The sequence below is a fragment of the Pseudophryne corroboree genome, chromosome 3 (assembly GCF_028390025.1).
Source record: "Pseudophryne corroboree isolate aPseCor3 chromosome 3, aPseCor3.hap2, whole genome shotgun sequence".
In the NCBI taxonomy this organism is placed as follows: Eukaryota; Metazoa; Chordata; class Amphibia; order Anura; family Myobatrachidae; genus Pseudophryne; species Pseudophryne corroboree.
In genome coordinates, this window is record NC_086446.1 from 251,611,031 (window position 1) to 251,638,389 (window position 27,359).

A 27,359-nucleotide genomic window follows, 5' to 3' on the forward strand; every position below is an offset into this window, starting at 1 on the left:
TTAAATATTATGATGATGACGTGAGGTCACAATTAACTGATGGTCAAACATATAGGAAAATGACACACAATCCCATGTGTGACATAAAGAAAAAAGTAGATGAATTGTTGAATTTGGGCCTGAGAAATAATTGGCTGGATGAGAGATTGGTGTCACTGTTGACGGTTGAAAACCCGGTATGCCCCATCTTGTACTGCATCCCCAAGATCCAGATAAGTCTGTTGAGAGACCCCCCAGGCCGGCCAATAGTTTCTGCGGAAGGATCAGTTCTACAACCACTTGCAAAATATATAGATTTTTTACTTCAACCAATTGTTGTTAGAAGCAGGAGCTATATCCAGGACACTGGGGATTTTCTCAGCAGATTTAGGGAAATAGATCTTTCTGTGCAACACTGTATATTTGCAACAATGGATGTTTCATCTTTGTATATGGTGATACCGCATGAGGCGGGGGTAGATGCAGTAAGACGAGCAGTTTTGGATGTTGATTTTGTTGGTCCACCAATTGAATTCTTGTGTGAGATGATTATGACCGTTCTCACTTTGAATCATTTCCAATACGAGGAGTCGTTCTATGTGCAGAATGCTGGGACCGCAATGGGCTCGAATTTGGCACCGGCATACGCGAATATCTTTATGACGCAATATGAGGAAAGTTGCATTTATCCTGCCTATGGTCCCAGCATCCTGCCCTATTACAGATTCATAGATGATATTTTTATCATTTGGGGGAATACCAGGGAAAGTTTTGTTGATATGGCAAACACTCTGAACTGTCTTGATACCCCTATTCGCTTCACGTATAATGTCCAGTCCGACCAGATTGAATTCCTTGATTTATCTATATTCCGTCAAAATAACAAAGTAGGTACAACTCTCTATCGAAAGGATACTGATAGAAACACACTATTGTATTCTACAAGTCATCACCCAAAGTCCTTAAAGGATGGCCTACCTATCTCCCGGTTCCTTAGGGTTCTTAGAAACAATACCCAAAGTGAATTGGCGGAGACACAGCTGTGTGAAATGGCTGTGAAATTTGAACAGAGAGGATACACACCTGGAATAATTAAAAGGGCACTCAAAAGGGCGAGATATATTTTTTCCCAGGGACACAAGGAGAAGATGCCAAAAATCTCCAACAGGATGGTGGTTACTACTCAGTATGATGTAAATGCACCGGCTTTCGCACGGGTGGTTAAAAAGAACTGGTCGATTGTGGGTACAGATAAAACATTCAAGCAGATCAGTAATAAACCATTAATCTCTTATTCAAGAGGACCTAACTTGAAGCAGTTATTAATGCAACCCACTAGGAATTTTGACATCAATGCACAACGGACTTGGCTTAACACAAACAAACAAGGCTGTTACCGTTGCCATGGATGCACGACGTGTAACGGCATGTTGGTAGGAAAAACTTTTGCACATCCCCACAATGGGAAGAAAATACCCATCAAGCATTATGTCACTTGTTTAACCACACATATTATCTACATCCTGATATGCCCTTGTGGGCTTTATTATGTGGGGTAGACTACCACCACATTCCGTGAGAGAATGGCCAATCACCGTCTGTCTATTAGGCAAGCATGGATAAATAAACAGAGTGATAAGCCGGTAGCAAGACATTTCCTGGAGAAAGGTCACCAGGTCGCTTCTCTGAAGAGTATGATTATAGACCATATCCCCAAAACAAGTCGGGGGGGGGTGACCGTGGACGCTCGCTCTTACAAAGGGAGGCCAAGTGGATATATAAACTGGATACAAGGACACCACGGGGTCTTAATGACAACATTAACTTTCGTTGCTTTTTGTGAATATTACTGGAGGATACGGATGATTATGCATAAATCATTTGTGTAGGATTAGATGAGAACAGGATTTATTAAATAATTGAGTGTTTACGTTAGATCCATATATTAGCTAGTACTAAGGAGACTTGTATGCTGATAATATTTTTATATATATTGGTATGATATTTGTTATTTTTTAAAATCTGTTGTCATAAGCCAACTACACACACCTATAGGTAACGGATCTTGTTGCCATTCTAATATTTGTATATAAACAGGGTTCATATATTTCATTCATTTTTGAAGAGAAATATTCTTATACATTTTTTTTTATAATTATGGATATGTAAGCATTTCCTTCCCCATTGCCATCGATATGGATTTTAAAAGTGTGTCTTTTTGGAATCAATTATTATTATTATTACCAGTTATTTATATAGCGCACACATATTCCGCAGCGCTTTTACAGAGAATATTTGCCCATTCACATCAGTCCCTGCCCCAGTGGAGCTTACAGTCTATATTCCCTATCACATGTACACATATCGACACATTCATGCTAGGGTTAATTTTTGTTGGGAGCCAATTAACCTACCAGTATATTTTTGGATTGTGGGAGGAAACCGGAGCACCCGGAGGAAACCCACGCAAGTATGGGGAGAATATACAAACTCCACACAGTTATGGCCATGGTGGGAATCGAACCCATGACCTCAGTGCTGTGAGGCAGTAATGCTAACCATTACACCATCCGTACTGCCACTTTCATAAATTTATTTTGATGTCTGAATGCCCTTTACCAACTATGGTTAAATACTCCGGACCTGGAAAGGAACAGACTTAAGGGAGCACCATTTGGATTCTGTTGGAGAGTGTGCATTTGTTTAAAGTCTCTCTCTCTCTCTCTCTCTCTCTCTCTCTCTATATATATATATATATATATATATATATATAAAAGACAAATAATGAGAATAGGCGCCTCCTAGTGCAGTATCTCACATATATTGTGACCTCCACCTTTAGTATCACCCCAGTGAATTCAAGGTGTACATTTGGATGGTGGAATTCCAACCACCTAATTGAATCGTTCTCCTTGGCGTCTCCAGACTCTGTCACGTCTGTCACATGTGCTCAGTAAGAACCTGCTTTCATCTGTGAAGAGCACAGGGCGCCAGTGGCGAATTTGCCAATCTTGGTGTTCTCTGGCAAATGCCAAACGTCCTGCACGGTGTTGGGCTGTAAGCACAACCCCCACCTGTGGACGTCGGGCCCTCATACCACCCTCATGGAGTCTGTTTCTGATCGTTTGAGTAGACACATGCACATTTGTGGCTTGCTGGAGGTCATTTTGCAGGGCTCTGGCAGTGCTCCTCCTGTTCCTCCTTGCACAAAGGCGGAGGTAGCAGTCCTGCTGCTGGGTTGTTGCCCTCCTATGGCCTCCTCCACGTCTCCTGATGTACTGGACTGTCTTCTGGTAGCGCCTCCATGCTCTGGACACTACGCTGACAGACACAGCAAACCTTCTTGCCACAGCTCGCATTGATGTGCCATCCTGGATGAGCTGTACTACCTGAGCCACTTGTGTGGGTTGTAGACTCCGTCTCATGCTACCACTAGAGTGAAAGCACCGCCAGCTTTCAAAAGTGACCAAAACATCATACAGAAAGCATAGGAGCTGAGAAGTAGTCTGTGGTCACCACCTGCAGAACAACTCCTTTATTGGGGGTGTATTGCTAATTGCCTATAATTTCCACCTGTTGTCTATTCCATTTGCACAACAGCATGTGAAATTGATTGTCAATCAGTGTTGCTTCCTAAGTGGACAGTTTGATTTCACAGAAGTGTGATTGACTTGGAGTTACATTGTGTTGTTTAAGTGTTCCCTTTATTTTTTTGAGCAGTATATATATATATATATATAGTTTCTGATGATTGGTGCCTCCCCAGGGAACAACCACTGTATTACTTATGGTGTGCAGATTAGCCCACAACTGATCCGTTCCTCTCCTTCCTGCTCCTCGTTCACCATGATCTCTCTCAACAAACCCAGCACCACGCACTCAGGACAGGATAACCACCTTGCCACTCTCTGGATCTTTTTTCTTTAGGGGTGTGTGCACCACTACAGAGGAAGATACTCAGTGGTTCAGGTATATTTATCTCTTGAACAAACCTTATGAATAACTTTGCATTTTATGTTATTATGTCACCCCTGTGAACATTTAATCTAGAAACTGACGTTGCAGATTAGGTATATTTAAAGAGATTTAAGGTAATGTGATAGATATTAATATATAATGATAATTATCAATTAACATATAAAAAGCTTTCCTAGTGGCCATTGTAGTTAGCCATTGAAGGTCATATTTTGAAGCTGCCAATAAAAATTTTATAAGAGAAAAGATATTTATATAAAAAGCAAAAAAGTGTCATATATAATATATAGCTATACTGTTGTGGTATAAACATTTGCTGAGTTTATTGACATAATTAGAGATGAGCGGGTTCGGTTCCCTGAGAACCGAACCCCCTCGAACTTCACTACCCGACCCCGGATCCAAGCGCGGTTCGGGTTTTCCCACCTGACTCGGAAAACAGAACAAGGCAAAACATCATCATTCCGCTGTCGGATTCTCGCAGGGTTTGGATACCATATAAGGAGCCACGCGTTGCCGCCATTTTCACTCCGGCATTGGATAGTGTAGCGAGAGGACGTGTCTCCGTCCTCAGTGTGCTGCATCAGTACAGTGGTAGTTTCTTGTGCTGCATCAGTCCAGTCACAGTGGTGGTGTCCTCTGCTGCCATATGTCCAGTGCTGCTGTATAAGTCCAGTCCAGTGGTGTGCTGTGGTGTGCTGCATCAGTCCAGTGGTGGTGTGTTGTGCTGCATCAGACCAGTCACAGTGGTGGTGTCCTCTGCTGCCATATGTCCAGTAATGCTCTATAAGTCCAGTCCATTGCAGTGGTGCTGTGTTATCCTGCATCAGTCCAGTGGTGGTGTCCCTGTGCTGCTGTATATGTCCTGTGGTACTGCCGTATATGTTCAGTGATACTGCAGTATATGTCCAGTGATACTGCCGTATATGTCCAGCGGTACTGTTATATAAATCCAGTGTTACTGCTGTATATGTCCAGTGGTAATACTGCATAAATCCAGTGGTACTGGTGTATAAATCCAGTCCAGTGATACTGCCGTATATGTCCAGTGGTACTGCCATATAATTCCAGTGATACTGCCGTATATGTCGAGTGGTACTGCCATATAAATCCAGTGGTACTGGCGTACAAATCCAGTCCAGTGATACTGCCGTATATGTCCAGTGATACTGCCATATATGTCCAGTGGTACTGCCGTACAATTCCAGTGGTACTGCCGTATAATTCCAATGATACTGCTGTATAATTCCAGTGGTACTGGCGTATAAGTCCAGTGATAATGCTTAATAAATCCAGTCCAGTAGTACTGCCATATAAGTCCAGTGGTATTGCCATATAATTCCAGTGATACTGCCGTACAATTCCAGTGATACTGCCGTATAATTCCAGTGGTACTGGCGTATAAATCCAGTGGTACTGCTGTATAAATCCAGTCCAGTGGTACTGCCGTATAATTGCAGTGATACTGCCAAATAATTCCAGTGGTACTGGCATATAAATCCAGTGGATCTGCCGTATAAATTCAGTCCAGTGGTACTGCCATATAAGTCCAGTGGTACTGACCTGTGCTGTATATTATTTACTCCATTTAAAGGGGTTATTAATATTTAATCCAAATAATTTTTACAGGGTATGCCCTGTGTGGTGTAGGGATACGCTGTCCTGTCCCGCATATTGTGTTATATAACTCCAGAAAAATAATGGAGAACAAAAATTTTGAGGATAAAATAGGGAAAGATCAAGAACCACTTCCTCCATGTGCTGAAGATGCTGCCACTAGTTATGACATAGACAATGAAATCCCATCAACGTCGTCTGCCAAGGCCGATGCCCAATGTGATAGTAGAGGGCATGTAAAATCCAAAAAGCCAAAGTTCAGTAAAAAGACCTCAAAAAATTAATTGAAATGGTCTGAGGAGAAACGTAAACTTGCCAATATGACACGGAGTGGCAAGGAACGGCTAAGGCCCTAGCCTATGTTCATGACTAGTGGTTCAGCTTCACATGACAATGGAAGCCCTCATTCTCCAGCTAGAAAAATTATAAGAGTTAAGCTGGCAAAAGCACAGCAAAGAACTGTGTGTTCTAAGATGGTATCACAAATCCCCAAGTGTGTTGGTGGTTGCGATGCCTGACCTTCCCAACACTGGACGGGAAGAGGTGGCTCCTTCCACCATTTGCACGCCCTCTGCAAGTGCTGTAAATGGCACCAACAGACCAGTTTCTGATATTCAAATTGAAGATGTCACTGTTGAAGTACACCAGGATGAGGCTATGGGTGATGCTGTCGCTGAGGACGAAGTTGACAATGAGGATTCTGATGGTGATGTGGTTTTTTTTAAATCAGGCACCGGGGCAGACACCTGTTGTCCATGGGATGAATAAGCCTGGGCAAAATACCAAAACAGCCACCTCTTTAGTGCGGAAATATTTCTCCATCTATCCGGACAACAGGTGTCAAGCCGTGTGTTGCCTCTGTCAATCATAATAAGTAAGGGTAAGTACGTTAACCACCTAAGAACATCCTCCCTTATACGCCACTTTGGGTAAGAGCGTAAGCAGTCCACTGACACCTATAACCCTTCTTCCTCTTTTTTACCCAAGCTCCTGCAAGCCACACCACCAATTCCCTCAACGTCAACTTCCTCCTCAGTCAGGAACGTCAGTAGTCCTGCAGGCCATGTCACTGGCAAGACTGAGGAGTCCTCTCCTAACCGGGATTCCTCCAGAGGATCCTTGAGTGGTACGCCTACTGCTGCTGTTGCTGCTGCTGCTGCTGCTGTTGTTGCTGCTGGGAGTCGATCGTCATACTAGAGGGGAAGTCGGTAGACCACTTTTACTACTTCCAGTTAGCAATTGACTGTCCAACAGTCCTTTGTGAGGAAGATGAAATATGACAGCAGTCATCCTGCTGCAAAGCGGATAACTGAGGCCTTGACAGCTATGTTGGTGTTAGACATGCATCCGGTATCCGCCATTAGTTCACTGGGAATTAGAGAATTGTTTGAGGTAGAGTGTCCCCAGTACCAAATCCCACATAGGTTCCACTTCACTAGGCAGGCGATACCGAGAATGTACAGAGACGTCAGAAAAGCTGTCCTCAGTGTCCTAAAAAATGCAGTTGTACCCACTGTCCACTTAACCACGGACATGTGGACAAGTGGAACAGGGCAGACCAAGGACTATATGACTGTGACAGCCCACTGGGTAGATGTATTGCCTCCCGCAGCAACAACAGCAGCGGCACCAGTAGCAGCATCTCGCAAACGCCAACTCGTTCCTAGGCAGGCTACGCTATGTATCACCGCTTTCCGTAAGAGGCACACCGCTGACAACCTCTTACGGAAACTGAGGGACATCATCGCACAGTGGCTTACCCCAATTAGACTCTCCTGGTGATTTGTGATATCGGACAATGCCACCAATACTGCGTGTGCATTATATCTGGGCAAATTTCAGCATGTCCCATGTTTTGCACATACAATTAATTTGGTGGTGCAGATTTTTTTTTTTTAAATTACAGAGGCATGCAGGAGATGCTGTCGGTGGCCCGAAAAATTGCGGGTCACTTTCGACATTCAGCCACCGCGTGCCGAAGACTGGAGTGCCAAAAAACACTCATGAACTTGCCCTGCCATCACCTGAAGCAAGAAGTGGTAGCGAGGTGGAATTCAACACTCTATATGCTTCAGAGGATGGAGGAGCAGCAAAAGGTCATTCAAGCCTATACATCCACCTATGATATAGGCAAAGGAGGGGTAATGCACCTGACTCAAGCGCAGTGGAGAATGATTTCCGTCTTGTGCAAGGTTCTCCAACCCTTCGAACTTGCCACCCATGAAATCAGTTCAGACACTGCCAGCTTGAGTAAGGTCATTCCCCTCATCAGGCTTTTTGCAGAAGCAGCTGGAGAAATTGAAGGAGGAGCTAAGATGGAGCGATTCCGCAAAATATGTGGAACTTGTGGATGGAGCCCTTCATTCGCTTTGCCAGGATTCAAGGGTGGTCAATCTGTTGAAATCAGAGCACTACATTTTGGCCACGTGCTCGATCCTAGGTTTAAAGCCTACGTTGTATCTCTCTTTCCAGCAGACACAAGTCTGCAGAGGTTCAAAGACCTGCTGGTGAGAAAATTGTCAACTCAAGCAGGACGTGAACCGTCAACAGCTCCTCCTTCACTTTCTCCTGCAACTGGGGCTGCAAGGAAAAGGATAAGATTTCCTAGTCCACCCTCTGGCGGTGATGCAGGGCAGTCAGAAGCGAGTGCTGATATCTGGTCCAGACTGAAGAACCTGCCAATGATTACTGACATATCTACTGTCACTGCATATGATTCTGTTACCATTGAAAGAATGGTGGAGGATTATATGAGTGACAGCATCCAACTAGGCATGTCAGACAGTCCTAGTGGCAAATGCAGGATTTGCATGGGGGGGTTTCCAAAACTGGGTGGAGCCAATCATGGGGGTGTGGACTGAGGTTACCCAGTATATACTGGGTCCGTAAATCTAGTGTGTCTGTGTGTGTGTGTGTGTGTGTGTGTGTGTCTGTGTGTGTGTGTGTGTGTGTGTATATATATATATATATATATATACATATATATACATATCTACACATATATATACCTTATATACACACATTATATATATATATATATATATATGGGAGAAGTGGGAGATAGGGGTACCGGCGACTTGTGTTGTTTGAAAATGTATATTAAAAGATCCTAAAATTTATCAGCCAAAAAATATATATATAAAAATATTCAAATTTATTAAGATATAAAACTTAATAGATAAAAGTACAAATTTTCAAAAAAAGTATAAAAATATATATGAATAAATATAAGGTAGGAGATAAGACTTAGCTTAAAAATAGGCAGGGGGTCAGTGCAGGGAGCCCAACGCGTTTCGTCACATATGACTTCTTCAAAGGGTACCCTTATATTTATTCATATATATTTTTATACTTTTTTTGAAAATTTGTACTTTTATCTATTAAGTTTTATATCTTAATAAATTTGAATATTTTTATATATATATTTTTTGGCTGATAAATTTTAGGATCTTTTAATATACATTTTCAAACAACACAAGTCGCCGGTACCCCTATCTCCCACTTCTTCCACAATTTTTAGCATTGCTTCACCAGCATTGCATCTTTAGGGGGTGGCAGACACCTTAAAAAAGGTTATGTGTGTTTTTTAAATGTTTTTACAGTTTTTCTCTTTTTATAAAATATTTTAACGGAATATTGGAATCTATCCCACAAGTGGCGCTGTATATATATTTTTCTCCATATATATATATATATCTACAGTATATATATATATATATATATATATATACAGTATATATATATATACTGTATATATATACACATACATATACATAGCATATTAAACATGCATATATATATATATATACAGTACACGTATATATACACATGTATATATATCACGTGTGTGTGTGTGTTTCTATGTATGTATGTATGTATGTATGTATATACATGTGTATATATGTATGCACATGGATATATATGTACTATAATTAAAAGAAAGTAAACTTTTATTAAGCACTTATAAGTGCCACCAGGAAGACAGCAGGCTGCAGAGGACGCTAGACAGCCATTAATAATACTCATGCAGCATTAAAAAAAAAAGTGTTTATTTTTGTGGAGGGGGGTTTCTGGGTGCTCGGAAACCCCCCCCTGGATGCGCCACTGAGTCCGTACGTATACTGGCAGGAAAAAGAGGCAATTTGGATGCCCTTGCACGACGCAAACTGGCTTTATTTTACCTAAGTTGCCCCCTCTCCAGTGTGTACTCCAAAAGAGTGTTTAGTGCAGCTGGTGACCTTGTCAGCAATCGGCGTGGGAGGTTACTTCCGCAAAATGTGGAGAAGATGATGTTCATCAAAATGAATTATAAATTTATCCAGGAAGATCTTTACCAGCAATTGCCTCCAGAAAGTACACAGGGACCTGAGATGGTGGATTCCAGTGGGGACGAATTAATACTCTGTGATGAAGAGGATGTACACACTGAAAGGGGTGAGTAATCAGAGGATGAGGATGAGGTCGACATCTAGCCTCTGTAGGGCCAGTTTGTGCAAGGAGAGATTGATTGCTTCTTTTTTGTTGGGGCCCCAAACAAACCAGTCATTTCAGCCACAGTCGTGTGGCAGACCCTGTCGCTGAAATGATTGGTTTGTTAAAGTGTGCATGTCCTGTTTATACAACATAAGGGTGGGTGGGAGGGCCCAAGGACAATTCCATCTTCACCTCTTTTTCTTCTTTGCATCATGGGCTGTTTGGGGACTAAAATGCCATCCTGTCTGACACTGGCGTACTGCCGTATAATTTCAGGGGTACTGCCGTATAAGTCCAGTCCAGTGGTGGTATCTTGTGCTGCATCAGTCCAGTGGTGGTGTCTTGTGCTGCCATAAGTCCAGTGGTGGTGTCCTGTGCTGTATATTATTTACTCCAAATAAAAGGGTTATATACATTACTTATATTATTATCCAAATAATTTTTACAGGGTTTGCCCTGTGTGGTGTAGGGGTACGCTCGCCTGTGCCACCAATATTATGCGTGTATTACATCTAGGCAAATTCCAGCACGTCCCATGTTGTTTGTGCCGCACACTTGTGTCGCTTAGCTTAGTCATACAGCTACCTCATTGCACCTCTTTTTCTTCTTTGCATGATGTGCTGTTTGGGGCCTAGTTTTTTTTATCCTGTCTGCAACTGCAGTGCCACTCCTAGATGGGCCAGGTGTTTGTGCCGCACACTCGTGTCGCTTAGCTTAGTCATACAGCTACCTCATTGAACCTCTTTTACTTCTTTGCATCATGTGCTGTTTGGGGCCTATTTTTTAAATCTGCCATCCTGTCTGCCACTGCAGTGCCACTCCTAGATGGGCCAGGTGTTTGTGCCGCACACTTGTGTCGCTTAGCTCAGCCACCTCGGTGCAACCTTTTGGCCTAAAAACAATATTGTGAGGTGTGAAGTGTTCAGAATAGACTGGAAATGAGTGGAAATGAATGTTATTGAGGTTAATAATACCGTATGATCACAATTACACCCAAATTCTGTGATTTTAGATTTTTTTTAATGTTCTTTTCAAAAATCATCCTGATCCAAAACCAAAACCAAAACTGGTTTTGGCAAAACCAATTCAGATCCAAAACACGAGCATGGAACCAGAACCAAAACCAAAACGCGAAAAGTGCCGGCCACACATCTCTAGACATAATACACAGATTATAAAACAAAACCTATTGTGTCTCAGATGAATAAATATGCAATCACTCAATCAGCGGTAAATACGTCTTCATTGGAAAAGAGTTTTAAACACTGGACTTGATTAAAATTATATAGTATACTTCTGTTTACTATACAAGAAGTCACAGTGCTTAAGTATCTTCATCAGTGTGTATGAAAAGTCCCAAATCATACTTGCTTATAAAGTACTATAGCTGTGGTTCCCAGTTTAGGTGATGTCCCAGACAGCTCCTAAAAATATTATGGTTTCAGAAGGGCTGACAACTTATCACATGTATCCAGAGTCCCACAGTAGGGTCGAATTGAAGAATGCAACTCCAGATGGTGCAGTAACAGGCTGCCTGTGTGTCACGCTGAAAGGGTGTCAGGGGAAAGTGTTGTCTCAAAACACAATGGAAAGTTTTAAATGTTTAAAGATGTGTCACACATGTCTTAAGGCATTTCTCTGCCTCTAGGGCAGTTTCATCAGAAGGAATAGAGCAGAACAGCAGTGTTTCTAAAGCATTAAGATGTATCCAGGGTTAAAACATGCCATGCATTTTGTCTCCTTGTCTACCATCCTTTGTGTGGCATAATGTGAATTGGACCATTACAATGTGGCATAATATGAACTAGGGACACTACAATGTGGCATAATGTGTACTGAGGGCATTGTACACTTTTTGGCATATAATGGAGCTGATTTTGAGTCGCTCGCTGCTGCTACTGCTTTAGCATCTTTTGCTGTAGTCGTGTCTGTGATTATGGTAATGTTAGTATTAGCCCATCCTGTGGTGTACAAGTGTGCATTTGAATGTGCAAGGACTGAGATGCCCACTCTGCCTTTAGATGCTTGTAATGCCACTTGGGTCATCCGTGGTGGTGGTGGTGGTGCACAGAGCCAATATTCTGATAACTGTGTCAGTGTCACTGTCCACGTATATATGGACCTAACTGTGTATGTATGTATGTATGTATGTCATGTCTCATTTGTTCTGAGTGCCGCCGTTCAAGACTGCTACATGTGGGGAGCTGCTATACTCTCCTAATAACGGAAGGCAACAGACGGAGTAATCCTATTGTGCTGAGAGTGCCGGGCAATACGCAATATATACATACATATAGTTCAGAAATATAAATCAGTGCACTTCTCCTAGCCCAATATTTCTGTACCCCAATATATGGTCCACAGGGTATCACCAAGTCCACTGTGAGCTTTATAGCCCCACACTTCCGGGAGTGCAAGATTCTGGTACCATATACTGATTATGAAGCAGTGGATTTATATGCTTTAATACAAGTCACAACCTGGTATGCAATTCTATTATTGGTGTGTTGTCTGTGCACCCTGGAAAGAAGTGAACTACACCAGCGGCACTTGTTCCTCTTTCTTGTTTATTTTTATATATATATATATATATATATATATATATATATATATATATATATATTAGAGATGAGCGGGTTCGGTTCCTCGGGATCCGAACCACCCCGAACTTCACCCATTTTACGCGGTTCCGAGGCAGCCACGGATCTTCCCGCCTTGCTCGGTTAACCCGAGCGTGCCTGAACGTCATCATCCCACTGTCGCATTCTCGCGAGATTCGTATTCTATATAAGGAGCCGCGCGTCGCTGCCATTTTCACTCGTGCTTTGGAGATGATAGCGAGAGGACGTGGCTGCATTCTCTCAGTTTCTGTGTTCAGTGTGCTGCAAATATCTGTGCTCAGTGTGCTGCAAATATCTGTGCTCAGTGTGCTGAAAATATCTACGTTCTCTGCCTGAAAAACACTCCATATCTGTGCTGCATTGTAGTATATAGTAGGAGGACAGTGCAGAATTTTGATGACCACCAGTATATATATAGCAGTACGGTACAGTAGTCCATTGCTCTACCTCTGTGTCGTCAAGTATACTATCCATCCATACCTGTGCTGCATTTTAGTTGTGCGCAGTATATAGTAGGAGGACAGTGCAGAATTTTGCTGACCACCAGTATATATTTAGCAGTACGGTACAGTAGTCCATTGCCCTACCTCTGTGTCGTCAAGTATACTATGCATCCATACCTGTGCTGCATTTTAGTTGTGTGCAGTAGTAGGAGGACAGTGCAGAATTTTGCTGACCACCAGTATATATATATATATATATATATATATATATATATATATAGCAGTACGGTACAGTAGGCCATTGCTATTGATATATTACTGGCATATAATTCCACACATTAAAAAATGGAGAACAAAAATGTGGAGGGTAAAATAGGGAAAGATCAATATCCACTTCCACCTCGTGCTGAAGCTGCTGCCACTAGTCATGGCCGAGACGATGAAATGCCATCAACGTCGTCTGCCAAGGCCGATGCCCAATGTCGTAGAGAGTATGTAAAATCCAAAAAACAAAAGTTCAGTAAAATGACCCAAAAATAAAAATTAAAAGCGTCTGATGAGAAGCGTAAACTTGCCAATATGCCATTTACGACACGGAGTGGCAAGGAATGGCTGAGGCCCTGGCCTATGTTCATGACTAATGGTTCAGATTCACATGAGGATGGAAGCACTCATCCTCTCGCTAGAAAAATTAAAAGACTTAAGCTGGCAAAAGCACAGCAAAGAACTGTGCGTTCTTCTAAATCACAAATCCCCAAGGAGAGTCCAATTGTGTCGGTTGCGATGCCTGACCTTCCCAACACTGGACGGCAAGAGGTGGCGCCTTCCACCATTTGCACGCCGCCTGCAAGTGCTGGAAGGAGCACCCGCAGTCTAGTTCATGATAGTCAAATTGAAGTTCTCACTGTTGAAGTACACCAGGATGAGGATATGGGTGTTGCTGGCGCTGAGGAGGAAATTGACAAGGAGGATTCTGATGGTGAGGTGGTTTGTTTAAGTCAGGCACCCGGGGAGACACCTGTTGTCCGTGGGACGAATATGGCCATTGACATGCCAGGTCAAATTACAAAAAAAATCACCTCTTCGGTGTGGAATTATTTTAAAAGAAATGCGGACAACAGGTGTCAAGCCGTGTGTTGCCTTTGTCAAGCTGTAATAAGTAGGGGTAAGGACGTTAACCACCTAGGAAAATCCTCCCTTATACGTCACCTGGAGCGCATTCATCAGAAGTCATTGACAAGTTCAAAAACTTTGGGTGACAGTGGAAGCAGTCTACTGACAACTAAATCCCTTCCTCTTGTAACCAAGGTCCAGCAAACCACACCACCAACTCCCTCAGTGTCAATTTCCTCCTTAGACAGGAAAGCCAATAGTCCTGCAGGACATGTCACTGGCAAGTCTGACGAGTCCTCTCCTGCCTGGGATTCCTCCGATGCATCCTTGAGTGTAACGCCTACTGCTGCTGGCGCGGCTGTTGTTGCTGCTGGGAGTCGATCGTCATCCCAGAGGGGAAGTCGGAAGACCACTTGTACTACTTCCAGTAAGCAATTGACTGTCCAACAGTCCTTTGCGAGGAAGATGAAATATCACAGCAGTCATCCTGCTACAAAGCAGATAACTCAGGCCTTGGCAGCCAGGGTGGTGTTAAACGTATATCCGGTATCCACCGTTAATTCACAGGGAATTAGACAATTTATTGAGTTAGTGTGTCCCCGGTACCAAATACCATCTAGGTTCCACTTCTCTAGGCAGGCGATACCGAGAATGTACACAGACCTCAGAAAAAGAGTCACCAGTGTCCTAAAAAATGCAGTTGTACCCAATGTCCACTTAACCACGGACATGTGGACAAGTGGAGCAGGGCAGACTCAGGACTATATGACTGTGACAGCCCACTGGGTAGATGTATTGCCTCCCGCAGCAAGAACAGCAGCGGCGGCACCAGTAGCAGCATCTCGCAAACGTCAACTCGTTCCTAGGCAGGTTACGCTTTGTATCACCGCTTTCCATAAGAGGCACAAAGCTGACAACCTCTTACGGAAACTGAGGAACATCATCGCAGAATGGTTTACCCCAATTGGACTCTCCTGGGGATTTGTGACATCGGACAACGCCACCAATATTGTGCGTGCATTACATGTGGGCAAATTCTAGCACGTCCCATGTTTTGCACATACGTTGAGGTCGATTCAATTCGGCAACTTATGAATAGCGCCGGGAGTTAGCTCCCGACGCTATTCAATTCAGCTGCTAGTTACCCGCAATTGTTGGGAATTCTTCTCTCATCCCCGGGGGATGAGAGAAGAAACCCAACAAAAGTGCTGCCTCGCGGCCGGCGCGAGGCTGATTCTGTCTGGAATCAGCCTCGCGCCGGGTAGTTAAGACGGAGAATGCCCATTCTCCCGACAATTCAACCTGTTTAGTCAGCGAGAACGGGCCATCGCCGACTTAACTGGAGCTGAATTGAATAGCGTCGGGAGCTAATTCCCGGCACTATTCATAAATCACCAAATTGAATCGACCCCATTGAATTTGGTGGTGCAGAATTTTAAAATAAATTACAGGGGTGTGCAAGAGATGCTGTCGGTGGCCAGAAGAATTGCGGGCCACTTTCGGCATTCAGCCACTGCGTGCCGAAGACTGGAGCACCAGCAAACACACCTGAATCTGCCCCGCCATCATCTGAAGCAAGAGGTGGTAACGAGGTGGAATTCAAGCCTCTATATGCTTCAAAGGATGGAGGAGCAGCAAAAGGCCATTCAAGCCTGTACATCTGCCTACGATATAGGCAAAGGAGGGGGAATGCACCTGACTCAAGCGCAGTGGAGAATAATTTCAACGTTGTTCTGCAACCCTTTGAACTGACTTCACGTGTGGCAAGTTCAGACACTGCCAGCCTGAGTCAGGTCATTCTCCTCATCAGGCTTTTGCAGAAGAAGCTGGAGAGATTGAAGGAGGATCTAGACGGAGCGATTCCGCTAGGCATGTGGGACTTGTGGATGGAACCCTTCATTCGCTTAACCAGGATTCACGGGTGGTCAATCTGAAATCAGAGCACTACATTTTAGCCACCGTGCTCGATCCTAGGTTTAAAGCCTATGTTGTATCTCTCTTTCCGGCAGACACAAGTCTGCAGAGGTGCAAAGACCTGCTGGTGAGACACTTGTCAAGTCAAGTGGAACGTGACCCGTCAACAGCTCCTCTTTCACATTCTCCCGCAACTGGGGCTGCGAGGAAAAGGCTAAGAATTCCGAGCCCACCCGCTGGCGGTGATGCAGGGCAGTCCTGAGCGAGTGCTGACATCTGGTCCGGACTGAAGGACCTGCCAACGATTACTGACATGTCGTCTACTGTCACTGCATATGATTCTGTCACCATTGAAAGAATAGTGGAGGATAATATGAGTTACCCGCTTCCAAGTAGGCACGTCAGACAGTCCGTACGTATACTGGCAGGAAAAAGAGGCAATTTGGAGGCCCTTACACAAACTGGTTTTATTTTACCTAAGTTGCCCCCCCCCCCCACCTCCAGTGTCTACTCCGAAATAGTGTTTAGTGCAGCCGCTCATCTTCTCAGCAATCGGCGTACAAGGTTACTTCCAGAAAATGTGGAGAAGATGATGTTCATCAAAATGAATTATAATCAATTCCTCCGTGGAGACATTCACCAGCAATTGCCTCCAGAAAGTACACAGGGACCTGAGATGGTGGATTCCAGTGGGGACGAATTAATAATCTGTGAGTAGGGGGATGTACACAGTGAAAGGTGTAAGGAATCGGACGATGAGGAGGAGGTGGACATCTTGCCTCTGTAGAGCCAGTTTGTGCAAGGAGAGATTGATTGCTTCTTTTTTGGTGGGGGCCCAAACCAACCAGTCATTTCAGTCACAGTCATGTGGCAGATCCTGTCGCTGAAATTATGGGTTTGTTAAAGTGTGCATGTCCTGTTTATACAACATAAGGGTGGGTGGGAGGGCCCAAGGACAATTCCATCTTGCACCTCTTTTTTCTTTAATTTATCTTTGCATCATGTGCTGTTTGGGGACTATTTTTTGAAGTGCTATCCTGTCTGACACTGCAGTGCCACTCCTAGATGGGCCAGGTGTTTGTGTCGGCCACTAGTGTCGCTTAGCTTAACCATCCAGCGACCTTGGTGCACCTCTTTTTTTCTTTGCATCATGTGTTGTTTGGGGACTATTTTTTGAAGTGCCATCCTGTCTGACACTGCAGTGCCACTCCTAGATGGGCCAGGTGTTTGTGTCGGCCACTTGGGTCGCTTAGCTTAGCCATCCAGCGACCTTGGTGCACCTCTTTTTTTCTTTGCGTCATGTGCTGTTTGGGGACTATTTTTTTAAGTGACATCCTGTCTGACACTGCAGTGCCACTCCTAGATTGGCCAGGTGTTTGTGTCGGCCACTTGGGTCGCTTAGCTTAGCCATCCAGCGACCTTGGTGCACCTCTTTTTTTCTTTGCATCATGTGCTGTTTGGGGACTATTGTTTGAAGTGCCATCCTGTCTGACACTGCAGTGCCACTCCTAGATGGGCCAGGTGTTTGTGTCGGCCACTTGGGTCGCTTAGCTTAGTCATCCAGCGACCTCGGTGCAAATTTTAGGACTAAAAATAATATTGTGAGGTGTGAGGTGTTCAGAATAGATTGGAAATGAGTGGAAATTATGGTTATTGAGGTTAATAATACTATGGGATCAAAATGACCCCCAAATTCTATGATTTAAGATGTTTTTGAGGGTTTTTGGTAAAAAAACACCCAGATCCAAAACACACCCGAATCCTTCAAAAAAATTTCAGGGAGGTTTTGCCAAAACGCGTCCGAATCCAAAACACGGCCGCGGAACCGAATCCAAAACCAAAACCCGAAAAATTTCCGGTGCACATCACTAATATATATATATATATATATACAGGTTGAGTATCCCTTATCCAAAATGCTTGGGACCAGAGGTATTTTGGATATCGGATTTTTCCGTATTTTGGAATAATTGCATACAATAATGAGATATCATGGTGATAGGACCTAAGTCTAAGCACAGAATGCATTTATGCTACATATACACCTTATACACACAGCCTGAGGGTAATTTTAGCCAATATTTTTTATAACTTTGTGCATTAAACAAAGTGTGTGTACATTCACACAAATCATTTATGTTTCTTATACACCTTATACACACAGCCTGAAGGTCATTTAATACAATATTATTAATAACTTTGTGTATTAAACAAAGTTTGTGTACATTGAGCCATCAAAAAACAAAGGTTTCACGATTTCACTCTCACTCAAAAAAGTCCGTATTTCGGAATATTCCGTATTTCGGAATATTTGGATATGGGATACTCAACCTGTATATATATATATATATATATATATATATATATATATATACATATACACATATACACATACACATACACACAAACATTGGGGAGAGGCAGTGCTCAAACACAATGCTAGCATTTGGATATATCCTCTACAAATCCTGTGTTTGACCCTGAGGTTATAATACAGGTTGAGTATCCCTTATCCAAAATGCTTGGGACCAGAGGTATTTTGGATATCTGATTTTTCCGTATTTTGGAATAATTGCATACCATAATGAGATATCATGGGGATGGGACCCAAGTATATGCACAGAATGCATTTATGTTTCAAATACACTTTATACACACAGCCTGAAGGTCATTTTAGCCATTATTTTTAATAACTTTGTGCATTAAACAAAATGTGTGTACATACACACACTTCATTTATGTTTCATATACACCTTATACAAACAGCCTGAAGGTCATTTAATACAATATTTTTTTATAACTTTGTGTATTAAACAAAGTTTGTGTACATTGAGCTATCAAAAAACAAAGGTTTCACTGTCTCACTCTCACTCAAAAAAGTCCGTATTTTGGAATATTCCGTATTTTGGAATATTTGGATATGGGATACTCAACCTGTATATTCATTACACAAAAGGAAAAAATAACATGTTTAGTGCATTAACACTCAGAAACAGATTGTTATTCCAGCTAATAGAAACTCTATAGTCAGCATAAAGTACTGTACAGTGAGTCTTCTGGTCAAATGATTATGCCTTCTATTTATTTGGAATGACATTTTTTATCTCTTCTATATATACTCACAATGCTGGGCAGAGTTACTGACTCAAGGTAAATATACAGAACGCCTTGTGTCAATTACATCTTGCAAAGAAAAAACATCTTGAGAGCCTGATATAACCTGACAACTAACAGCAAGCTCTGTGGACAAGAACTGCCCTGGTCTACATGATTACAAAAAAAAAAAAAGAATCGTGGCTAATAAAAATAAACAAAAAAATTAAAAGAAGTAGAATCTTCTTAGCATGGCAGTGAAAAGAGTTCTAGTTTAGTTTTGTCAGTCCCATGTTTAGGTAAATAATATAGGGGTCTATGTACTAAAGCTGGGTACACACTACACAATGTGTGTACCCAGTGACATTGCATGCAAGGGGACCCAGTGGGGTGGCTAGCATCAGCAAGTACATACCCACTTGCCGATGCTGGCAGCGATGGAGTGATGGTGGGTCACCATGCTGCCGAATGCAGCATGGCCCTCGCTGGTGATGTCTTCTGTCTGCCCTGCTTGCTGAGGATGTCGCTGAAGACGCACGGCAGCACGCATTGTCAGCGACATAGCGGGTAGACACCACACCACAGGTTCTCAAACTCAGTCCTCAGGACTCCAAACAGATCACATTTTCCCTGTCTCCTCACAGAATCGCAAGTTAAATAATTAGCTTCACCTGTGGGTCTTTTAAAATATGTCAGTGAGTAATGAATGCACCTCTGCACCTGCTAAGTGAGCTGGAAAACGTGAGGACCGAGTTTGAGAACCACTGATGTACACGATATGACAGTCTGAACTGCCTTGGACAGAGATAAAGTGGTGAAAAATAAAGTACCAACCAACCAGCTCCTAACTGTCATTTATCAAATACAGCCTGACACATGGCAGTTAGAAGCTGATCGGCTGGTACTTTGTCTATCTCCACTTTATCACTCTCCAAGGCTTTAATACATAGACACCTAAAATAGTGTTCCGGATACAGAAGTTTCAATCATTCTAAATTTAAAATGATGTGCATCTATAATATTTGGCAACCATACTTTGGCAAAGCTCTATGGTATATTAATTGAACAAGATCAAGCTTAGGCACCTTGTGGGTTTCAAACTGCTGTAGTAATAACAGCAGAATAGCCAGGTGTTGTCTACTTCTAGTCTCAACACAAATATTTCCGAGGAGTGCTCTATATGATTTTATATATGAGTTCATTCTATCCAAGCTATCTTATGATATGGATTGAGTCCCATCAAGTTTTAACTGTCTGAGTACTTGCTCATTGTTGAAACAAATTTGTTCTAGTTTTCTGCTAGAAAGATATCAACAGTTTTCCAGAAGTTGGAGTAAAGAAGAGTTACTATAACATAGGCAAGGGGCTATATTTATTATAACACAGCACAATACGGCACAACTATGCAGCAACCCTTATATATTTCATTACAGATGGTGAAGGTTAACTTCTCACTACTTCCATTCATTACCATAGTGTTTACTCATAGTATTATAGTGCTGAACAGGTGAACTGAACTGAGACATCTCCAGGAAAGAGGATATTATCAATGCATGTGACAGGGAAAGCCAAGAGAAGCCTTGCACACTTACCTGTGGAAGCTTTAAGGTGATATTCTCCTATAGTTCCTATATTTGACGCTGTACAGGTGCAGCTTCAGTATGTATAGATGTACTGGTGAGTGCAGGTGTTATATCAATACAAGCCTCTTACAGATTCCTCTCTACATGCTGTAAGATTACAGGCTGGGTGTATCTATCACACAGCCAGGGGTGGGGCAGCTATTGCCTGCCCTCTGCCTGTACTGTACTTTATTAGAATGGAAAGTGTTTGTTTTCGCAGTTGGTCAAGCATGCCCTCACACACTAGTAAACACAAGACATACATGTACAGTATGTGTTGCTAATTAAATTCTGAAGTTTGTATACAATAAAACATTCTTAAAATGGAAGGTATTTACTGCCTCACAAAATCCTACATTGCAGCTCTCAGAAAGAAAAATGGCAAATCCTTTCTTACATGTCCTCACTGACTATACTGTACATAAAGAACCACAGGAATATTATCAGATACAGGCAGATGTGTAGGGACACACGTGTATACAGATGTTTTATTAGACCTCAACAAATATTAATTCCACTTTCACTGCAAAGCCAGTGTTACTGTATAGTGTCTGAGTAATACGACTTCTAAGATACATGTGATGTGATAAATTTGTCCATATTCGCATTACGATAATTGAATATATCACAAAGATGTATCAGTAATCGTATGCAGTGACAGATCTTGTGAGAAAGCTCTGTCCCTGCAAATCCTTTCCCCAAACTTCTAAAGGTATTTTTATGAAAAATACAGTGAGAGTATAACCGCTCAGGTGCCACTGATGGCCGTCACACTCTGGTTACTAAAACAATGCGATATTAAGGGCTTGGAGGAGAATTTTGGGAATTCTCCTACAATAGCCTTTTAGAACTTTTAGGTGATACTAAAAAAATTGTGAAATGGGTGTAAAAATATCCCTTTTCACATTATTTTAGTAAAAATAATATTGCTAAATACGTCCATTTGTGACTGCTGCAATGAGATGATGACTGCCCCCCCCCCCCCCCCTCTTTTCAAGTTATGTTATTTTGGGTCTGCTGACCCAGATGTGGAACAGAGTAGCCTCCTGTCCACAAGGACGCCAGTACTGTCTGGTTTGTATGTACTCAGGTATAGAACGCACAGACTTTCTGGTACTTATATACCACCTCTGCAAGATTTTATAGGAATTTTTCTTTGATCTTAAATAAATGTAATATAGAGACGTTTTCTCTGATGATACCCATTGTTCTAGGTCTCCCCTGGGTCCTGTTCCCCTGGGTCAGTGGCTTTGGGAACTGTAAAAGTATGTGCTAAAGGCTAGTTAATTACAATTCAAAAACTAATCACATTAATCTCTTTAACTGCAAACAGATATTGTTTCCAGTATACAAAAGGTGATGGCTCCTAAAAGGGTGGTCTTCAGTATGCCGGCTGTCGGGATCCCGGCGCACAGTATACCGGTGCCGGGATCCCGACAGCCAGCATACCGACACTTATTCTCCCTCGTGGTGGTCCACGACCCCCCTGGAGGGAGAATAAAATAGCGTGGCGCGCGCTACCGTGCCCGTAGCGTGGTGAGCCCGCAAGGGGCTCATTTGCGCTCGCCACACTGTCGGTAAGCCGGCGGTTGGGCTCCCGGCGCCGGTATGCTGGTCGCCGGGAGCCTGGCCGCCGGCATACCATAGTGAACCCCTCCTAAAATGTGCCCAAATCAGCCTATATTAGTGTCAATTCTCCAATAATGAGTGTCACCACCCAATAAAATAACACAGATATACAGCAATTTGGAACAAGACACAGGTATGGGCGCTGAGTGGTAAGATGCAGAAAAACATAACTATTATAAAGTAAATAAAAGGACTATGGAGGTCATTCCGAGTTGATCGTAGCTGTGCTAAATTTAGCACAGCTACGATCAGGCGCTCAGACATGCGGGGGGATGCTCAGCACAGGGCTAGTCCGCTCCGCATGTCAGTGCTGCTCCCTCCCCGCCCCCCCTGCAGAAATGCAAAAGCATCACACAGTGGCGATGTTTTTGTATTTGAGGAGTAACTCCCGGCCAGCGCAGCTCCTGCGGCTGGCCGGGAGAACCTCTTTGCTGCCCGGGTCGCAGCGGCTGCGTGTGACATCACGCAGCCACTGCGGCTCGCCCCCCCCCAATGGTCCAACCATCCTGCGTTGGCAGGACCGCACCCCCTAAACGGCGGCTTAACGCAGCTGTCCAGCCCCCTCCCACCCAGCGACCGTCTCTGCCTGTCAATCAGGCAGAAGCGATCGCTAGGGAACAACGGCCTTCAGCCGTCCAGTATGTGCTGGCACACTGCGGCGCCGGCGCATGCGCAGATCTGACCTGATCGCTGCGCTGCGATAAACTGCAGCGAGCGATCAGGTCGGAATGACCCCCTATATACATTCCTTGCTAGATGACATCTATGTCCTTGTGTTACTTATCCTTGTTGTGAAGAAATACACTCCGTGTAACATGTAACATAGAAAATAAATTAAACAACCAATGTGTAATACTGTCATCGGGATGTAGTTAGCATCCTAGTGCTCAGGATGCCGACAGTCGAGATACTAATGCCAGAATCCTGACACTGGTGAGAAGACTGGCGCAGGAATCCCAACATCGCTCACAATCTTGATGCCAGAATTCTAGCTGTCGGCATACCAAAAGCAAGTATGCTGGGGATGGTTAGGGTTAGGCTGCTGGGGGGGTGGGGGGAGGTTTAGGGTTAGACGCTAAGAAGAGAGGGTTAGGGTTAGGCAGTAAAGGGGGTATGGTTAGGTTAAAGCATTAAGGGGGCATGGTTAGGGTTAGGCACTAAAGGGGGACAAAAGGGTTAGGGTTTAGGGTTAGACTGCGGGTAGCGAGGGTTAGGGAAGAGATGGTTAATATACTTACCCACCAGGTTCTGGGATCCTGGCAATCAGCATGCCGCTGTCGGTCTTCTAACCGCTGCAATGGTAAGTGTCAGGATCCCATACCTAACCCCTGTCATTAGGACATCAAATAATGAAAAAAAAGGCTAAGAAATACAAGTCTATGAAAAACATATGCAGTTGAAATTAAGCTGACACATTATCAAATCGGGTGTACCCAACTCACATTTAGGCACCAATCTTAAAGTACATAAAGGTTTCTTTCTCTTCTATTCCTGTTTAGATCCTTTGCCAATTATAAGAATGAGAACAGTGTACCCCAACTCACTTTAAGAAGGGCAGAGACAGTTATATAAAGATTCAATTTAATGCAGAGGTCAGAGGTGTATAACTAATGGCTGACGTACCACACCCATGATTATACTGAAGATGTATTTATACTGCTATCTTGGTTTCTTTAGTCCAACAAATGTCTAACTTATTCTCCCAATGGTTTATGATCGGTACATAGAAATCAGACTGAACAAATGTATGTAATCCTATATCTATCTATCCATCTATCTATCTATCTATCTATCTATCTATCTATCTATCTATCTATCTATCTATCTATCTCTCTCTATATATATACACATCAGTAAAAAAAGGTTTTATTCATGCTACATACCCCATATCTTGAGTAAAGCTCCCACTGAGCCAAAATGATTTGACCGAATTTGGGCACTGTGAAGTCTTGACTTTCTAGGGGGGGCGCGCTCATTTCACCCAGCAGGTGAAATGAGGGATGTGCTAGATTGTGCAGGCCAATCTAGCACCAGTGATAGCGACGTGCGGGGCCACGCATCGCTATCGCTGGGGGGTATACACACGAGAGATCCATGCTTAAACTAAGCAATCTAGTCAGAATGCTTAGATTTTAAGAACGTATCTCTCCGTGTGTACCCCCTTTTAGAATGTTTAGGTAACAAGGTCTTATGTCTAGGGATATCATGACTTTTTCTTAAATTTTTTATATTTCCTGTTCATAATATCCATCTGATGATACATGTCAATCTCATTACTACAAATTCTGTGCAAGTCACTGGGAAAATGGTAAACCTTTCTGAATAGAAGTAGGGTGAAAACTCGCAGGGGAAAGCAAAATATAGCGATCCTTAGGTTCCACAAAAGAGAGGTACATAGACCAGATTCGGTATCAGTTACAGTTTGGCTAAATTAGCAAAACTGCAACTGCAACTGATCGCATGCTTGGGGGTGCCCAGCACAGGGCAAGGCCGCCCAGCATGCTAATGGCCGCAAGCAATGTGATTGCATTGCTGACCCCGCAAAAAAAGAGATGCCCCCTGCCTGTGCAACATGGCTGCGAAGGCAGGCACAGCGCGGCTATCTTACCTGTCGCAGCGGCCATGTGTGACATCACGTGGTTGCCCTGAAAATGGCCCAGACCTGCCCTTGTTTTCATCGTCATACCCCAGCAACACCGTGACGCCACCCCTGGCCGCCCACGAACACCTCTCCGTATCAATCAGGCAGAGGCATCTGCATCAATTATGTTAACCAGTGATGTAACAGGGCTCCGCAATGCCCTGTGCTGGCCTCTACCCATAAACGCTGCACAGATAGCATGGTGATTCCCTGAAGCGCCCAAAGGATGCTATGGGCGGTACTGCCGTACTGCCGTAGCAATAATGGCACCCTGCAGCCACAAGCAAGGGCTGCTGGGCAGCGATGGTGCTGCCCACAGAGCCCTACACGATGTGCAGCGTATTTAAGTACTCTGAATTTAAGACATATGCTGCGATTTGTTGCTAAATGCGCATGCACATGGTACGCAGCGCAAATGCGCTAAGTTATTTAACTAAAAACTTAGCAGTTTTGCTGTTGTTCGTGCGTCGCTTTTCAGTCGCACTGCTGATCGGTAAATGATTGACAGGAAAGGGGCGTTTCTGGGTGGTAACTGAGCATTTTCCGGGAGTGTGCTAAAAAACGCAGGCGTGTCAGGGAAAAACGCAGGAGTGTCTGGAGAAACGGGGGAGTGGCTGGCGAAACGCAGGGCGTGTTTGTGATGTCAAACCAGGAACTAAACGGACTGAGCTGAGCGCAATCTAGGAGTAGGTCTGGAGCTACTCAGAAACTGCAAGAAAATATTTAGTAGCAATTCTGCTAATCTTTCGTTCGCTATTCTGCTATGCTAAGATACACTCCCAGAGGGCGGCGGCCTAGCGTGTGCAATGCTGCTAAAAGCAGCGAGAGAGCGAACAACTCGGAATGAGGGCCATAGTACGAGTATTTTGGATTCACTGGGTCATTAGCTATTTAACCTGCTGTTGCAGAGTTTTTTTCCTCTGTCTCCTTCGCTGCCCCCTCCTCATCTGTGTCTCTCTCCTTCCTGTTTCTTTCTCTTTATCTATTATATCTTTCCCACCTGCCTCACATGTCTGTCTCTCATCTCTGTCCCTCTCACCCGATCCATTATTCTCTAATCTCTGTGCCCCTCCTCACGTATCTCTGACATCTGTGTTCCGCCTACCCCTGTCTCGCTCTCTTCTCTGCCTCCCCTGTATCTATCTCTTATCTCTGTCCCTGCTTATCTCTCATTTCTGTTCTGACATGGGTGCCAGCACGTGGGGCGTATGCAAGGTGGGGGGTGATGGCTCACGGTGGTAGAGGTGGGTACAGACCTGTACATGCATGCAGATATATTAAAATATAAACATCCAAATATATTAAATATACAGAATATGCAACATGCAAGCATTTGTTGCTCTGAATCTACAGAACATGTATGTGAACTAGGGATGAACAAAATTTTGTGAAATTTTTTGGTAATCGAACATTTAAACATTATATGCATTTTCTTGGAGGTGCAAAATTCTGGCAATACACTCTTCGAACTCTGCTTTTGCTTTGCCATACCATATAGCATGTGTAAATTTGCATCTCACAGTCAAATATGCATTGAGACACACATATTGTGAAAGTGTTGAAATTTAGTTTGTCTGTAATGTGAACTAGTTGTGTCGCTGTTACGTATCATGTATTGTCTCATGGAAATGTCTTTACTGTGAAATGGTGGAAAAGTATCCGCTTTCTTGAGGGGGAGACACTAAAGTAATATTGGAAAACTGTGGGGGCAGGATAAAATAACTCAATGATACAATTAACATGTTAACTAGAGATGAGTGGGTTCGGTTCTCAGAGAAACGAACCGTACCGAACTTTACTATTCGAGTCCGGTTCCGAGCCAGGCTCGGGTTTTCCCGCCTGACTCGGAAACCTGAACGAGGCAAAACGTCATCATCCCGCTGTCGGATTCTCATGGGATTTAGATTCCATATAAGGAGCCGCGTGTCACGGCCATTTTCACTCCAGTCTCGGAGAGTGTAGTGAGAAGACGTGTCTCCGTCCTCAGTGTCTGTGTGGGGGCGGGAAAGTGGGATGGCAAGTCTTGTGCAGTGTTGTGCTGCTCAGTCCAGTCCAGTGTAGTGTATTGTGCTGCATCAGTCCAGCCAGTCACAGTGTTGGTATGCTCTGCTGCTATATGTCCCCAGTGCTGCTGGCTGCTGTATAAGTCCCTTGCATTTTTGCATCAGACCAGGGGTAGTGTCTTCTGCAGCATCAGCCAGTGACCAGTCACAGTGGTGGTGTCCTCTGCTGCCATATA

General features: G+C 43.5%; 1 protein-coding gene across 14 annotated transcripts in view; it reads right to left on the bottom strand.

Annotated features, from left to right (window-relative positions):
- BCAS1 (brain enriched myelin associated protein 1) overlaps positions 1-20,959 on the bottom strand; it is a 267,020-nt gene extending 246,061 nt beyond the window's left edge. For 7 of the 14 annotated variants that reach the window (XM_063958997.1, XM_063958993.1, XM_063958994.1 and 4 more), the window contains exon 1: positions 20,821-20,957. The gene's annotated coding sequence lies outside the window, so the exon portion shown is untranslated. Of the gene's footprint in view, positions 1-20,820 lie in introns of all 14 variants that reach the window. The other 7 variants (XM_063958998.1, XM_063958996.1, XM_063958995.1 and 4 more) reach the window with 3 other exon arrangements.
- Positions 20,960-27,359: the final 6,400 nt, after the last annotated feature.